This window comes from Mauremys reevesii, linkage group 12, assembly GCF_016161935.1.
Source record: "Mauremys reevesii isolate NIE-2019 linkage group 12, ASM1616193v1, whole genome shotgun sequence".
NCBI lineage: Eukaryota > Metazoa > Chordata > Testudines > Geoemydidae > Mauremys > Mauremys reevesii.
This window is the reverse complement of record NC_052634.1, coordinates 30,411,800-30,428,549: the sequence shown is the minus strand read 5'-3', so window position 1 is coordinate 30,428,549 and position 16,750 is coordinate 30,411,800. Positions and strand designations below refer to the sequence as shown.

The 16,750-nt window shown below is 52.2% G+C and overlaps 1 protein-coding gene and 3 non-coding genes across 4 annotated transcripts in view; 2 read left to right on the top strand and 2 right to left on the bottom strand.

The window, feature by feature from the left end:
* Window positions 1-16,750, bottom strand: part of LOC120375640 (zinc finger protein 850-like) — a gene marked incomplete at its 3' end in the record, with an annotated part of 811,498 nt that overhangs the window by 356,722 nt on the left and 438,026 nt on the right. The window lies entirely within an intron of this gene.
* Window positions 4,925-4,996, bottom strand: TRNAC-GCA. The gene has a single exon. It is a non-coding gene; the product is annotated as a tRNA-Cys (tRNA).
* Window positions 6,983-7,064, top strand: TRNAS-AGA. The gene has a single exon. It is a non-coding gene; the product is annotated as a tRNA-Ser (tRNA).
* Window positions 11,502-11,574, top strand: TRNAR-UCU. Its single transcript has one exon. It is a non-coding gene; the product is annotated as a tRNA-Arg (tRNA).

The following is a 16,750-nucleotide window of genomic DNA, read 5'->3' as shown; positions in this document are numbered from 1 at the left end:
TGGATAGAAAGTTATCACTGCCCCCTGCTGGCCAGTCACCCGGGCAGAGGGATCCCTGGGCGGTGCTGCTTTAACAGGAGAATGGAAGGCCTGGCGGGCAAGAAAGGTCCATGCCCTGTCACTAGCTACATATTCGCACTGCGGGAAGCAGCCCCTCACATGGGCTTTGGGATACTTCTGGACCCACGCTGCACTCAGAGTGACCTCCTCACCCAGTGCCAGCTGGAGAAAAGAAAAGGGTCCAGCCAACTCTCCTGTTACCAGCTGGGAACCACTGATCCCCCAAACAGGGGGAGACCTCTGGATTTGATGGGTATTAAATCCGTTTAGAGAGGAAAGTGGAAAATCAGAAGGATTTTATATCAGTTGTTAATACGAAGTAAAATCTAAGTGTTTCACATCAATATTTGACAACCAAATAGAGAGAAAATGGGCAACATTTGCCAACATTTTATATCCATGTTCAGGAATCTGAGAAAAGGTGTAAATTTGAGATTTTCTTAGTATTTTATAATTAGAGAGACAGGGAAAAATCTCAGGCCACAGTCAATTAGAAACAGACAATTAGAGAAAAAGTGGGGCTTAGGATATTTTTTACATTTGCAGAGAATACATATCAGAAACTATGCAATTGATAACATCAGAGAGGGGGGAGGGATAGCTCAGTGGTTTGAGCATTGGCCTGATAAACCCAGGGTTGTGAGGTCAATCCTTGAGGGGGCCATTTAGGGAACTGGGGTAAAAATCTAGGGATTGGCCCTGCTTTGAGCAGGGGGTTGGACTAGATTCCTCCTGAGGTCCCTTCCAAACCTGATAGTCTATGAACACCTCCAAGATCTGAGGGGATTTTATGTTGCTGTTAAATAACTAGAGGGAAAAGCAGGACTGTTGGACTGGATTTTATATTACTATCCAATACATATACAGAAAGTGATGGCTCCCCCCCCACCATTCCCATGGGCAGCAGGGAGCCCTGTGAGGAGCTGCTTTAAGAGGGCAAAGGGGGGGGGGGGAGCTGGCAGGTCCCTGGATGAGGGAAGGGGGCAGCAGTGGGGGACGGGCAGGTGGCTGTGGTGGTCGTTGGGGGCAGTAACTGGGAAACCGGGGTCCGGGCAGCCCCCACGGGGGACACGTGCCCCTCCCGTCCCCGCCCCGGCAGAGAACCGGCATCTCACCCCCCCCCCCCGCCAGGGGCAGCCACGTGCTGGGGACTGACCCGGGGCAACAATTTCCCACCCGGACAAGGACAAATCGCTGCAGGTAAAACGGGGGGGGGAACCCCCCATGGGAGAGATTTAAATGGACATTGGAGACTCATGGAGAGACCGGGGGGGGGGGGACAGGGGAGCCGAGAGAGCGGATCACGGGGGGGGGGGCGAATCTCCCCGGATGTTACAGCCCGAGCGAGACCCCGAGAGAGAAACGGGGCAGAACCGGAGAGACTCTGTGCCGGGGGGGGCGAGAGGCGCCAACAGGGACAGGAGCCAATTCACCCCCCCGCCCCCCCGCAACTCCGAGGCTTCTCCCCGCGCACAGGGACCCGGGCCCCAGGCTCCGCCCCCCCATCCCAGCGGGGGGCGGATCCTGCTGCGGCTCCCGGGGCCGAGGCGGCTCCGCGGCTTCTCCCAGGTTCCCCGGGGCAGAGTCACGGGCCCGCCCCCCCCCCCGGTCTCTCACTCACCGGCTCACACGGAGGCGGCGGCAGCAGCTTTGTTCTCCCGCCCCCAGCGGGGCTCGCACGGAGCATGCGCAGTTCCAGCTGCTGACCCCTCCCTCACCCGGGTTGGGGAGGGCGGACGCGCCCCCGGGGCAGGCTGGGAGATGTAGTTCCGGGCTCTCAGTGGAGCGGAAGTGACGTCGACGAGGGAGCCGGAGAAGGGTTTGTGCCGCTGGGGCTCTGGGCATGCGCAGATCGCGGCGGGAGAGACCTTCATTAACCGCCCGGTCCGGCCCGGCCCCGCCCCCGCTGCGGAGCTGCAGCCTCCAGGTGCCGGGGAGGGAGACCGGGCGGGGAGGTCCCGGGGGGGTTGGGAAAGAAGTGTCGGTGCAGCCCGGACATGGCCGGGGGGAGCCGGTGACCCCCGAGGAGCGGGGAGAGAAAGGGGGGGCTGAGACCCCCTCGGATTTACCGCCGCCCCCCCGTGGGGACCCCCCGCCCCCTCCCGCCCCGCCCCCTTTCTCCCTAGAGAGCCACGAGCAGCCCCCAGGGTGACCCCCCCTCCCCCAACCCCTGAGAAGTTCCCTGTCCCCCCCCCCCGATTGTGCCCCATTTTCTCTCCCCTTCACCAGTGTCCAGCTCTCCCTGGGGCTGGGGGGGCTCTGGGGGTGTCTGGGGCCCTGGCCAGGGACTCTGGGGACTGGGGGCCAGGGAAGATCTGGCAGGACCCTGGCTGGGGCTGTGGGGGTGTCTGGGGCCCCTGGCCAGGGGCTCTGGGGACTGGGGGCCAGGGAAGATCTGGCAGGACCCTGGCTGGGGCTGTGGGGGTGTCTGGGGCCCCGGCTGTGGGGTCTGGGCTCTGGGTACTAGGGGGTGTAGAAGGGCCTTAATGGAGAGAAAAGATTGGGTATTAAAGCAGAGAAAGGCCTAACAAGACCCAGTGGCTGGAAGGTGAAAAGAGACAAATTCATATTACAACTAAGGCACAAATATTCAACAGTGAGGATGATTCACCACAGGAACAAGCTACCAAGGAAACTGGTGGATTCTCCATCTCCTGATGTCATTTGATAAAGACTAGATGCCTTTCTGGAATATGTTTGCCCCAAAAGTAGCTCTTGTGTCATACAGGAGGCCTGTGATATGCAGGGGGTCAGATTAGATGCTCTAATGGTCTCTTCTGGCCATAAAGTCAATTAATTTCTGAAAAACTGAGTGTAGCATTGGGAGCAGCGTCTGATGTTTTCCTGTCTAGCCGGCTTGCTTTCTAGAACGAACGCTCCTTGAGTGGGGTGATCTACAGGGAGTAGCTCAAACCCCCAAAGTGCCTGGCCAGGGGCAGGACATTAGCACAGCAAGGGAGGGGTGTGGCAGTGACATCACAAAGGCCTTTTGCACAAAGACTGTTGGTCAAAGGTGGTGGGGAGGTGGTGACCTCACAGAGAGATGCTGACATCAGCCAGGCAGGACAGGGGCGAGGGGCCAGGGAAACCTCAGAGACCCCTGTGGCTTTGCTTCAGCAAGTCTCCTTCTCCAGGTCTCTCTTTGAGGACTGAGGGAGTATTCGGGTTCACGTACTTGAGCGCCAGGAGCAACCTCTTACGACTTTTCTCCTTCCCTTTTAGGGAGTTTACTAGAGACCAGCCGTCCCTGTTTAGAAGCTAAGAGCCTCCTTGAGGTTTGAAACCTGTTCAGTCTGATCCATCTGGTGATGAAATCTAAGCATGGAAAACACGAGCTTAAGGAGGCAGAATTTTATTCCGCACCAGGGATTTTGTCCCCTAGAATTACTGGGGACATTAGGGTTTATCCTTTGTGTTTCACCTTTTCCTCCATCCCTTCCTCCTTTCTCTTCTCTTGCTTCTTTTGTCCTTTCACCTGTTTCCCTCCCAACACCAAGAACGGGGTGTGTGTATGTGTTATGGGGAGTGTTTGGCAGCTCCCACTGTGGGAGGTCCACCAAAAATGTGGGGCTGAAATAGTGCTCGGGCAGTGATCCCCACCAGTGACCTGAACCATCCTTTGGGCTCCCTGCTGAGAACCCTCAGCCTCCCGTCCTCAATCTCTACCCTGATTGGCTGAGCAGGGGGTTATTGACAGGGAGGAGACTCAGGTCCTTGTTGTTCTCTTTTAAGACCAAGGAAATAAGTCAGAACCAGTGCTATGTTTGAATTTTGCTGCTTCTCTGCATTAATGGTCTCTGAGCAGGTCATGATTCTCTCTAACATTGCAGTTCTCCTCAAATACTTGCTGAATAATTACTGTTCACTGTTGTTGGCCTGGAGCTCATCTGAGAGCACTTTATTCAGGTCATTCAATGGATAAAATTCAAGATCCAATGGTTAGTTTGAAAATCAGGGGTCTTAGGTCCTATTCCCAGCTCTGCCACTGGCTGGCCGTGTGACCTAAGACAAGTCAATTCTCCTGTCTCAGCCTGAGCTTCTCGCTCTTCCAAGTAGGGATAATAATGATCCGCTCCTACCTACCTTACGGTATGTGGAGGCAGGGCTGGCTCTAGGTTTTTTGCCTCCCAAGCAAAAAAAAAAAATTTGTCTGCCCTCCCATCCCCTGCTGCCCGAGCCCTGGGTTCTCCTCCCTATACCTGCACCCCTGCCTCCCCAGCTCTGGGCCTCCCACCACTTTCACTCCCTGCCAACCCAGCCCTGGGCTCTCCCCCACACACACCCTGTGCTGCCCCAGCTCTCGACTCTCCCCTTCCCCCCAACCAGTGCTCCCCCACCCACACACCCCCAGCAGCCCCACCCCAGGGCGCCACCCCCCACATGCACCATCATACACCCCACCCCAGGGTCACAGGTAACATGCTCCCAGGTTAATAAAATAGAAAAAAGAGAGGATTGAATGTGTAACAGGGAGTTTGGTAAATCTTGGTTATTTTATTTTTTCAACAGGCTCCTGTCCACCTCCAGTAGAATTTTCAGTCCCAATGGCAACTTACTTACCAAATGTTATACAGACTAGTCCATGCCTCCCAAGTGGATGTGGTTCTTGTTCTTCTGCACATTGTAGCCCGTGGAGGCCAAGGACCTGCAAATGTGTCTTCATGTGCCTTTGTTTCATTGATGAAAACATAAACTAGACTCTTAGAGGATTGGAACTGATTTCAGCTGGGGGACATATTTGCTAGATTTTTATGCATTTGCACAGGAAAATGTTGAGTGTTTCCATTCATCCCTAGTCAGTGGAGCTCCTGAACATAATGGAAATGGATATGCAATTACTTTTTGTTGAAGGACCAGGCTTTTAAGGGGGCACTTGGATTTGAACCAAGGCCCGTTTGATCTGCAGTCAAACACTCTACCACTGAGCTATACCCCCTGACAATTACATTGGCAAGTCAGTGATCTCAAGGATCTTGAAACCTGAGAGTGGAGTTTGTTTCTTCCACACCAGTGTTGCTGTCTGTGCATTCCGGAGCTATGGGGTGAGTGGGAAATGCCCACAACTAGCTTGTCAGTATCAAGAAAAGAGCAGCCGACATCAGGACCAACGAGACGTGTTGGTGGCGCATCAGGAAGAACCCACACTCCCAGAGACTTCTCGGCGAGGGCACGGTACACAATGGGGGCTACCTACCCGCCACGTCCCATCAAGGGTCTTTCTAGTCCCACTTCTGTGTTACCCAATTTCTAATCAGTCTTTGGCCCAGATTCCCTCCCTGAGCGGCACCAGCACATACCTGGGCCCCCTGCTAGTGTTAAATCTGCCTTGAGCTGAGACCCAGCTTGGCAAAGAGCCTGCAGCCCCCTCTGTGCTGGAGGAGTGAGAGCAGCCCTGGCACTGGGCAGGGCAGCCCTGAGGGAATGAACCCAATGTGCCCGTGAGGCCCTGATCCAGAACCTCTGCCAGGCAGCTTGTGCTGCTCGGGCGTCTCTAGTCTCCAGTGAGGATTCAAAGCTTCCCTGCTCCAGGGGAACCCCTGGGGGAGGGAGGCAGGGCTCCTGCAGGATAAATCTTCCTGCTGGCAGAGCTCCGGTCCCCTCCTCATGGGCACAGGGCGTTGCACACGGCACCCACCACATGCACACACCCCTTTGTGAGGAGAATCAGCTCTGGGATATTGGGGTCAAACCACCCCCCCACCTCCTCCCTGCAAACCTTCTCCTGGCTTCAGTGAGGGAATGGGGGTGTGAGGGGCTAGTGTGGTAACAGCAGCAGCGTGGCCGTGGGGCTCGGCCGGTGGCTGGGGCCAGTCGCCTGAGCATGAACCCAGCCGACCCCAGGAGATGGACCTGGGTCACCAGCCCAACCCACCACGCGGCTGCTGCCGCTGCCCCGTTAGTGCGCGAGCTCCCACAGACCACGCTGGGGAGAGCCCCCAGCTGCAGGGGAGACGCCCCTGAGTGCCTGGCAGGGCCCAGCTCCTGGCTGACCTGCCCTGCTGGGGGTCAGGGGGCTGGGTGACAGGGGGGCGTTGGCTCTGGGGTGGGACTGTCACTTCCCCCCTGCCAAGCAACAGGATCACAGCAAACGAAACCAGCTCGGCCGGCAGGGGAAGAGTTCAGTCCAGGGCCTGGTGCATTCTGGGAGCAGGGGCGGTGCAGAGAAAGGGCAGATATGGGGCAGCTCTGAACACTCCGCGCAGAACTGCCTGTCCTGTCCCGCAGCCCCTGTTACAGGGGGCTTTTCGCCATAGTTGTAATCAAGTTGAAACAAACCCCTGTTAAATCATTGCTCAGCCCGAGTCCTTCACCCACATTCCTTAGGGCATTGGGTGTTTCATTTCCTGCCTCAATTTCACACAGAGACACAATTTCCTTTGCACAGATCCATGAACAGCAAAACCTCCCTGTGTCTCTGGTCTGAGCCAGGGCATTCGATTCCAGTGAAATCTTCTCTCCTGCAATGCGATGGTCAGACAGAGGGGACGTGGCACCTGCATCCCTGCCAGGGAGATATTGGCTCGGCTCTTTCTTTCTGCTGCTGTTGTTAGTCCATGAAACATCAAGGGTGGAATGCAAGGCTCAGTTCATGCACCAGCCCCCTGAAAAATTTCAGTGCCCCAGAGAAATCCTGCCACCTGATATTGGAATGATGTGCTGGAGATTTGACTAGGAAAGGGACTGTCTGAATTGTCAGAGTGGGGAATGAACAACAATCTACAGCAATGTCATTAACACAAACACACTCTCATCCTGCTCCAGCCGGAAGGGAAATGGGCAGGAATTCTCGCTGTTCACCCAAGGACACACTTACACTGATGCGCAGCCATGAATGTGATGGGGAAGCTGGTCTGAGCAAACAATTTGAAGAGACAATTCAGTGAGAACTGAATTATCGTGTAGTAAAACAATTATACATCAAGTAGTTGTGGCTGAGTGGTTAAGGCGATGGACTAGAAATCCATTGGGGTTGCCCCGCGCAGGTTCAAATCCTGCCAACTACGCAAGCTCTGCACTGTTGTTATGATTACTCTAGTTTTAGTGCCTGAGCATTCACAGTGCAAACTGGAGCTAAATCTAGTTTCACTCTGTCTGCACTTAAAATGCTGCTGTGGCACCTGCTATAGCACTCTGGAGTAGACAGTCAGTAGAGAGGTTTTCCCATCCCTGTAATAGCTGCATTGACAGAACAATTCTTCCTTTTCTTTAGCACTATCTAACCAGGGCTTAGGTCACTGTAACTCTATGGGTGGACAGGGGGTTTCATACCCTGAGAGACATCGCTCTGCCAGTGAAGTGCCCAGCGTACACCAGCCCTTAGATCCCTTTTGGTATTTCAATGCAGGCACTGACCTGTGAGAGGAAAACATCAGCTCACAAACACAGAGACTGAATTCCCCACATTTAATCTCGCTGCACTTTCCAGAAAGTCACAAAATTCAATTCATTCTTGCTAGGACAGAGAAAAAATAAGTGACACTAAGTTTTTGTCTTGGTTAAATAAAATTAAGTGTTTAATTAATATAGTAAAAATCTGTCCTGATTCCTCTAACTAACACCACAGCGTGAAATAGGAACAGAGACAAAGCTTGTCAGTGATGACTAATTTTGCAAATGATCTTCCCATTATTAATTTCCACGCTGCCCCCATTGGAGGTCTGGGCATCTCCAATGTCATAGCTCTGCATTCACCTTCCCCTTAGAATTGTTCTCCGACATTCGCCTTCCTCTGCAGCATGGGGCACGGGTCACTTGCTGGAGGATTCCCTGCACGTTGAAGTCTTTAAACCACGATTTGAGGACTTCGATAACTCAGACATAGGTTAGGGGTTTGTTACAGGAGTGGGTGGGTGAGATTCTGTGGCCTGCGTTGCGCAGGAGGTCAGACTAGATGATCATAATGGTCCCTTCTGACCTTAAGTCTATGAATCGATGAATCTATTCCCAAATTTGGAAAATTGTGCAGCTCAGAATGTGAATAGTGACCCCATCTCCTTCCTGCACCTGCTCTACATTGCTCCACAGCAGCTTCTCCACCTGCAGAGTCACCCCAGCACTGCAGTGCAGCTGCCCAGGGTTCAGCAGGGGCCCCTGGCAAGGACCGTGGGTGCAGCTAACAGCCCGCTGTGCCTGGCCGTGAGGCAGCTGTAAAAAAGCAACCCCCCCCCGGCCAGAAGTAGAGACTGAATTCCCCAACTTTAACATCATGACCCTGTGTAGAAAGCCACACGTGTCAGTTGTATTTTCACAGGGAGATGCAAAAATCAAGTGACCAATTTTTAAGTTGAGTAAATAAAGTTGAGGCGATAGTTATTAACCTCACAAAAATATACTAAAGATCCCTCAACATAACACCTGAAGGTGAAATATGAACAGAGACAAACCTTGTCAGCAAAGGCTCATTTCCCAAACTATCCTCAAAATGTTACTAATTCCCACCCCTCCTCCACAGGAGCTCTGTGCAGTGTAACTGTTCTGCAGGCAGCTTCCCATTAAATGCTGTTGGGGGACATTCCCAGGCCTGGAAATGTACCAACGACAGAATTTGAAGAGCAAACTTGGCTCCCCGCACCAGGCGGGATTTGAGTGTTTTGTCTTTGTCACTTAGTCTTTGTCAATAGTACAGACACCAGGGGCAGGACTCCAGGCTCTGCTTGAGGGATCCTGGCACAGGGCTGAGGGAGGAGAAAGGATTGTAGATTCTCACCTGCCCTCTGGAGAGGAGGTAATAATTGAAGGGGGCATTTCCCACTCCTCCCCTCCTCAGTGTCCCAGGGCTGGAATTCTACATTCCACAGGGCCAAATGAGGGGGTGATGCCACTTGGTTAATGAAAACCAGTGCTCCCGGTGAGATTTGAACTCACAACCTCAGCATAGCTCCTTTCAGCACTGCTCTAGAAGTAGTGTGCGCTAACTAATTGTACCACTGGAGCATCTGTTGAACAGCATTTTCTGAAACCCCCCTAGGCCGATAAAGCCAAGGCGTGACCCCCAAAACATTCTCAGTGGGGTTGAGAGCAGGTAGCGACAAGTGTTGTACTTGGTGGGGTGGATTCTTCTTAAGGGTTCCAGGCCCCATTTGACCCTTTTGTTCTTCCCTGTGTAATAACCGAGCTGGTTAAGACTCAATGGAGAGTCTTGCTGCAGCGCAACAGATCTGAAATCACTGATAACCAGCTCTAAGCATTAGTCCTGCTTTGGGACAGTGTCTCTCATGCAAGAAACTGCCCAGTCTGCGCTAGCAGTGAGGCTCCCTCACTAACAGCTGAAATCAGGGAGAGCTGTGTGAAGTGCAGGGCCCCAGGGCTGCCTGAACAGGGGGGAACAACACCCCAGGGCTTTTAAAAATGGGAGGGCTCTGCCTTGCCACTTTGTAATGACTGTAAGGGCGAGTGAGGGTGGGGAGGGGACGGAGAGCAGTGAGCGGGAGGAGGGGTCTTGGGGGATGAGGCAGCGTAGGAGCCTCTTGTGGGAAATATCTCCTGCCCCACTGCCAAAAGGAGCCCCTTGAGTGGGAACGGTCAGAGGCCCCACTCGGGGGCTGGCCCTGCTTTCCTACCTGCTTTTCAACTGCTGCAAAAACATCCCGAGCAGAGAAGCAGCGGGCCAAAATACTTTTAAGCAGCTACCAAAGTAGCTCAGTTGGGAGAGTGTGAGACTGAAGATCTAAAGGTCCCTGGTTTAACCCCAGCCTTTGGCAGCTTGTTCTCTGGAAGCACAGCGGTGCCTGCACCCACGGTGAGCAGGGCTGGCCTAGGGCAAAGCAATTTTGGGGGCCCTTTCCATTAAAAAAGTTGCCATACTGTATTCTCATGGGGCCCTGAGAGATGAGAGCTGTCTTTCCGAACGTGGTGGCCCTCAGGAATGGTGCCAGAGGGCTGCTGGGCAGTGGCAGGCAGGCATTGGGGATGAAAACTCCTCTGCGCAGTTGAGCAAGGGCAGTACCAGGGAAGGGGCATCTGTGAAAGTGGCCATGTGGAAGGTGGCAGGGATTTGGGGGCCCAGGAGGAGGTGCTTGCTGTTCAGTGCCTTGGAGCAGCTGGACTTGGCCATGGTGGGTGTTCAGGAAATGCACATTAACAATTCTAGGGTAGCTCAATAGGCACAGGGTGATTGGAGGAAAGGCCTCCTGGACAGCGAAGAATGATGGGGCTGGAGTCTTGTTCTTCACATTCACGGTGCGAGTACAGAAGGTGGTGGAGCTTAGACCAGTGAGGGCATTGCTGGTGGGCTTTGTGCTCTGTGGCACTGGTTACTTCTATATTAGTGTGTATGGTCCCCAGTTAAGGCATGAGAGGGAAGAGCAAAGGCTCCCTTGCTCTTGACTGCATGGTGTTTGTTGTTGTTGGGGGGGGGGGGGTTAATTGTGTCAGCCGGCCTGAGGCCCGCTGGTCCCGTTTTCCCAACTGTCAGAGGAAACATTTTTACAATGAGCACTACCTGGCGCAGGTCTGTAGTGAGGTCGGCTTAGAGGAGCTCACTCCAGCCACAGAGGGGGTTCACCTTTCTGCGGGGACAGACCAGGACTCGCATTGACCGGATTTATGCTTAGCTTTTGTGTCTTTAGCGTGTTGCTTCTCAGATTCTTTCTTAGCCTGACTTGTTACACTTTGACACTTAACAGGCCAGAGTTTGTGCACCTTCCTATTATCCTCACTAGGATCTGATTTCCAAATTTTGAGGAATGACTTTTTGCCTCTAACAGCCTCCATTACTCTGACGTTTACCTAGAGTGGTGTTCTGCTGGTCCTCCTATTGTCGTTTCTGATTTAGGGCAAACGTTTCATCTGAGCCTCTAATTGCGGTGTTTTTAAATGGTCTGCATGCTGCTTGCAGGCACCTAACACTTGTGACAGCAGCTCCTTTTAATTCCCATCCAACCATTTATACTTATGCCAATAGGTTGACTTTAGGTCTTTAACTTTGAGCGGTAGCTGAGAAGATGGTAAATTGGGCAGAAACCCATTCGACAAACCTCTTCATTTCCTTGTTATTTCCTGACTTCTTCATTCATCCCCTTTTCCTTATTTCCTGGATGAGGTGGCGGCCTGCCAGGGAGCTCCCTGGCACCTCTGGCTGCCTGGGCTGAAGGCAAGAGGTCAGACCTGGGTGTGGTGAGGGCCTCCTGTCCCGTAATTAGGCCGCACTGCTTCCTGGTCCCTTTTCCCCACCCACACCGGCAGGCGGCTGCTGTGGGAGAACACGAGGGAGGCTCTCGGGATGCTAGGCAGCGCTGTGTGTGTGGCTGTCAGGGGAAAGAGCCTTCTTCTCTAAAGATGGCTGGCAGAAAGGTGGTGCTCAGCTCTGTAAGTGACCTGCCCAGTAGCCTCGCTGCCAGGGGGTGCAGACATTTCTGTAAGGTGCAGAAAGAGGGTATTTGGCTTCCAAGTTAATATGAGAAATATGCATTTAGGAGATGGAATTTCCCTTCGTTCACAGGGCCCCAGTGGCCTAATGGACAAGGCAATGGCTTTCTAAGTCAGAGATTGTGGGTTCAAGTCCCATCTGGGGTGAAAAACTCCCTCTACGTTGCAAGGAAACCTTGGCCTTATTTTCACCAAGGAAGCTGGGAGATGTTTGAACACAAAATACTGGATCTTGGGAAAAATCCCCCAGAAATGGCATCTTGACAAATGCTTTCTAAACCCCTCAGTAGCAAACAGTTAATACTAGTGTTTGTCTGAGACTAGAGGGAAGGGGAGTGTTTACTCTGACACCTCAGTGAGTGAAACAGAGGGAAAGAGCAAGGCTGTTCTGAAAGAGAATGGATCTGTCTGGAGACAAAGCAGCCCCTGAGAATGAGCAATGGTGTGAAAAGAAGGGGTTCAAATGGGTGTTAGATGTAAGTTAGTGTTAGAGGGTTTATCCCTTCACCCTCCAATTACTGGGTCCATCTTGCGTACACACAGAGCAGCAATACCCAGAGTCCGAAGATGCAAACAATTAGATGTTTATTGGGTTGAATTTCCAGCAAGCAATGATTCCAGTTTCCTTCCTCAGTGTCCCCATCCCAGCCCTGACGCCACAGAGCCTTGCCTGTGTCCCTGTTCCCATTCTCCCCCTTAGCAAAGCATAGGACATATGGTGACACATTTCCTGATAGGGCCAGGCATCAAGGTGGAAGGTGTTGATATTCCATTTGTCCCACTGCCCTGTGCGTAGTGCAGTGCCCTGCACCTTCTCTCGTACGGGGCTGCCACACCTGTTCCAATTAGTGTTCCAGACTTCCCACTATAGTGGGCCTGGGAAGGTTGGGTCCAGGTTGTCTAGTACAGGGGGGAGGGGCTTACTCCATTACTTCTAGGTTATTTTCACAGGCAACGTAACACAAGTATACTTAGCAATACACCAGCCGCTGTAACAATCCACAGCAACACCGAGAGACCTGAGCACTAGCCGCATGGTCCAACATCCTGGCCACCACCGAAACACCTCCTCTCCTCCTTCGACGGGGTCAAGCCCTTAACATGTCCAGTTGCTGGCAGCTGCAATACGCTGCCGCTGCAGGTTTTCGTGCTTTTGTCCATAGCATAAGTCCATTGAATGTCCACAGAGAAATGGGTTATTGTCCAAACCAACTTAACCACATGGTGTGGAATCAGGCTGTATGCGCTGGTTCGATTATTCACAGCAGTAAGATTCACAGATCTATCTGTGCGCCAAAGCCCAGAGAGCAGCGTGTAGTGTGGAATTTGGTTAGGGGCTGGTGTAATTGTGCCCCCAGTAATATGTACATTTCCAGCAAAACACCTCATACACAGTACACCCAATTGTCCACCCCTTGCCACGGGCCATTGGGTGTGCTCCTCTACGGCCATCAGGGAGGGGCACATTCAAACATCTTCTCTGGATTTACACCATTTTACACACCCCTCCATTGATTCCCAGTGAGCAAATCCCCTTCTCATTATTCCCATAGGGTTTGTGGGGCCCACCTCAGCTGCCGATTCACTTCCAGATACCACGGTAGCTATTACACAGGTGCTGGCCTCCTAGTCGAGCATTTTGAATGTCCACACACATCTTCCCCCAGGTCAGCCTTTTGAAGCCATCCCCATCCATGTCATGAGGTTTTCTGTTCATTGAAACACAACAATGCTAACAACAAGACAAACACCACAGACAAACAACACAAAACATAGATGCGTGGTATTCTGGGTTAGTCTTTTGCTGGCACCAGCTTGCTTGTAGAGTGTCTTAAAAACAAAAGAAACAATTTCCACACACACCCCCGGTGGGGACAGATAAGTGCTTAATAATAATAATACCACTTCCTTTTACAAATTTCCTTGCTAATTGTAGGAAAAACAGAAGAATTCCCTCCAGGCTGTCCTTATTTTGTTCTATAGTCAGATAGTGAATTACCCCACTCACGGGTCATTTATGAAATTCATGAAGTGGTGTGCCTCAGTTTCCCCTCTTGCACAACAGACCCAGTTTGCAATAGTTTCTCTGCTGTACCAAGCTTTAAGTTTATCCTCAGGTAATAGCTGAGAGACAGCTGTAGATTTAGCTTTAGCACTGTATATACACACACACACTCCTTAGGGTTAACCTGTTCCCCTTATTTTCAGGCTTGACTTGTTTTTTCACCTCCCTTTCCTGGAGGGCCACAATCTGAGTCTTCCAGTAGCTTGTTTGCTGACCAGATGTATTTATTATTCACAGCTCCTTTGTGCTGCCACTGATGGGCAGTTCTCTCCTTCCCCCATCAGCTAGGTCATTTGCATTCACACCAGCTTTCGGGCTTGCTTTTGGATCCAAAGCCATCAGCAGCTCAGACACTGTCTTAAAAGGGACACAATCAACTTCCACCCGAGTTCTGATTACTTTCCACTTTCATCTTCTGCTTCAAAACATACAGATCTGAAAAAGAAACCACAACCTATTGTGGCTCCCTTTGGAGCCCTAATGGGGTTTTAATTAAGTACCATGTTTTGTTTGCATTTCTTTTACCCCTTCTCCAATATACACTGCACACGGCCTGGGAAAACGCACATTCCTTCCATAGTTTAACCTTCATAACATTATATTACCAACCATCAGTCTCAGTTTAGGTTTTTAAATCCTTACCCAATTACACACAACATTTTGTTTTGTCTAACATCCCTTGCACTGCAATAATTTTTTTTTACACAACTGTACCCCGATTACACGTCCATCTTGTACAACCAGAGACAGCCAGGGGCAGGCAAGTTAAGTGCCAATAGAAACCTCGGACATTCCTTTAGTGATTTTGCTAACATTACCCAGGAGTCAAATCATTTTGATGAGATTATCTCTCCGCCTGCTGCCTGGAGTCGTCCCCTATAGACCATTTCTGTGGGCAAAGGGCCCATTTCCCCTCAGAATGTCTGTAAAGGCTTCTCGGGACAAAACATAGCGGTGGTAGTAGCCACTTTACCCGACCCTCTTGTATAATTTAATTACTAAGCTTCCATCCAATGTGAGAGCACAGAGCTGCACATACAGTTACATTTATATAACTGGGTTTTATTATTAAACCAAAAACTGCCCTTCTTGTAACACCACAACTGTTGCCTTTTACTATTTCCACAACTCACAAATGTTTGCTTTCCTCCAAACTCTGTATTATTAATTTTTGCAAAACCCTGGGCGGCTGCACTGCAGTGCTGGGGTGACTCTGCAGGGGGAGAAGCTGCTGTGGAGCAATGTAGAGCAGGTGCAGGAAGGAACCGGGGTCACTATTCACATTGTGAACTGCACAATTTTCCAAATTTGGGAATGTCCGAGAACAATTCTAAGGGGAAAGTGAACGCAGAGCAGTGACACTGGAGGTGCCCAGACCTCCAACAGGGGCGGCGTGGAAATTAATAATGGGAAGATCATTTGTGAAATTAGTCATCACTGACAAGATTTGTGTCTTCTTATTTCATGTTACAGTGTTATTTAGTGGAATCAGGACATATTTTTACTATGTTAATTAAACACTTAATTTTATTTAACTAAGCCAAAAACTTAGTGTCACTTATTTTTTTCTCTGTCCTAGAAAGAACTAAATGAATGTTGTGACTTTCTGGAAAGTGCAGCGAGATTAAATGTGGGGAATTCAGTCTCTGTGTTTGTGAGCTGATGTTTTCCTCTCACAGGTCAGTGCCTGCATTGAAATACCAAGAGGGATCTAAGGGCTGGTGTACGCTGGGCACAGGGGTGTTCGCAGAAGGGACGGGGCCTCAGGTGCAAGGGGCGGGACAGGGCGTTAGTCTCCCCCAGCTGGCGGTTCTCACCCTGCCCATGGTGTTGCAATGACAGAGGCTGCCCAGTCTGCACTTGTAGTGAGGTTCCCCCACTAGGTGGCCGCGCAGAGGCTGCAGGAGACAGGCAGGGGGCAGCAAGGGAAGTGGCGACACAGGAGCTCTCAGCAGCAGGGTGAAGGACATTGCCGTGGAGCGGCAGCGACGCAGAGTGAACAGGGCAAACCGAGAGCCAGTTGAAGGAGTGTCGGCAGCAGAAGCTGAGGTTTCTCTTGATGCCTTCCCTTCCCTCCCCCACCCCTGGGGCTTTGCTGCCCAAGGGGGTTGGGGGAAGGAGAGCGGAGGGGTCTGTTAAAGGAACATTGGATTGGCCTGTCACACCGCAAGGTGAGAAACTGAGGCACAGCACTGCCCAGTGTACTCTGGGGTGGGGGGTTGCTGATGAGCGTAGATTTGAATGTGGTTGTGAGGTTTTCCCAAACTCAGGCTTGATTCTCTTTCCCTTTTAATAGAAGTTCTCATTGGCTCTGCCCACGCAGAGCTGGGGAGTGGGGGCCTGTTGCCTTTTCCCCAGGCAGCAGGGTGACACCTGCCTGGCCAGTGAGGGTCGGTTTGGGTGACCCCCACTCAGGGCAGGTCTCTGCCCTTTACTCAGCCCAGGGGGAGTTTTTTGCACTAACATCCCAAGTGTGCAAGTCCGTCCCCGCAGAGCTGCCCCATAGGGTGACCTTAAAGCAATTGTGGAAAACGGGACGGGGGTGGAGGGTAATAGGCTCCTATATGAGAAAAAGTCCAGCCAAACCGGCCTGTCCCTTTAAACATGGGACATCTGGTCACCCTGGAGCAGCCCCGCACTCCTGCTCCCCGGTTGGTGCGTTTGTGACCCGGGGGCTGAAGCCGACGCGAGAAAGGGAAGTGAGCGAGCTCGGAGCTCTCCGGCGCCACCTGCTGGGAGCAGAGGGAAATGACTGAGCGACGTCCTGGCTAATTTAAATATCACCTGGTTCTCTCCTGGGTGGCTCCACTGGAGAGCTGGGGCGTGGCCTGAGTGTGGCAGCACCTTATTTGCATATTAAAATCAGCTGTTTGGGGCCATTGGGGTAAAATAGGAGTAAGTTTTGGGGTTGGGCCCCACATGTTTAGTGCAGGCTGTGGGGAGCCGGGCTGAGCAGAGCCTGCCCCGACAGGGTGTGTGGTCACCCTGAGCTGGGAGTGTGTGGCCAGACATGGGGAAGGGGGGGGAGGGAGAAGCTTGGTTGTGGGAAACAATGTTTCCCCCTTTTTGGGTGGGGTTCTCGTTACCTAATGGGGAGTAGCGGTGGGGGAGGGGATTTGAGGCTCCTGCTTTGGGGGTTGCTGGGGGGCAAGTGAAACGAGCCACCCGGCGCTGGCTGCTGCTGTGGGGCATAGGACAGGTGGGGGCGGGGCTGTCTGGGTGCTTGAGATGAGGGGCGGTTCCTGGTTGGCTGGTGCC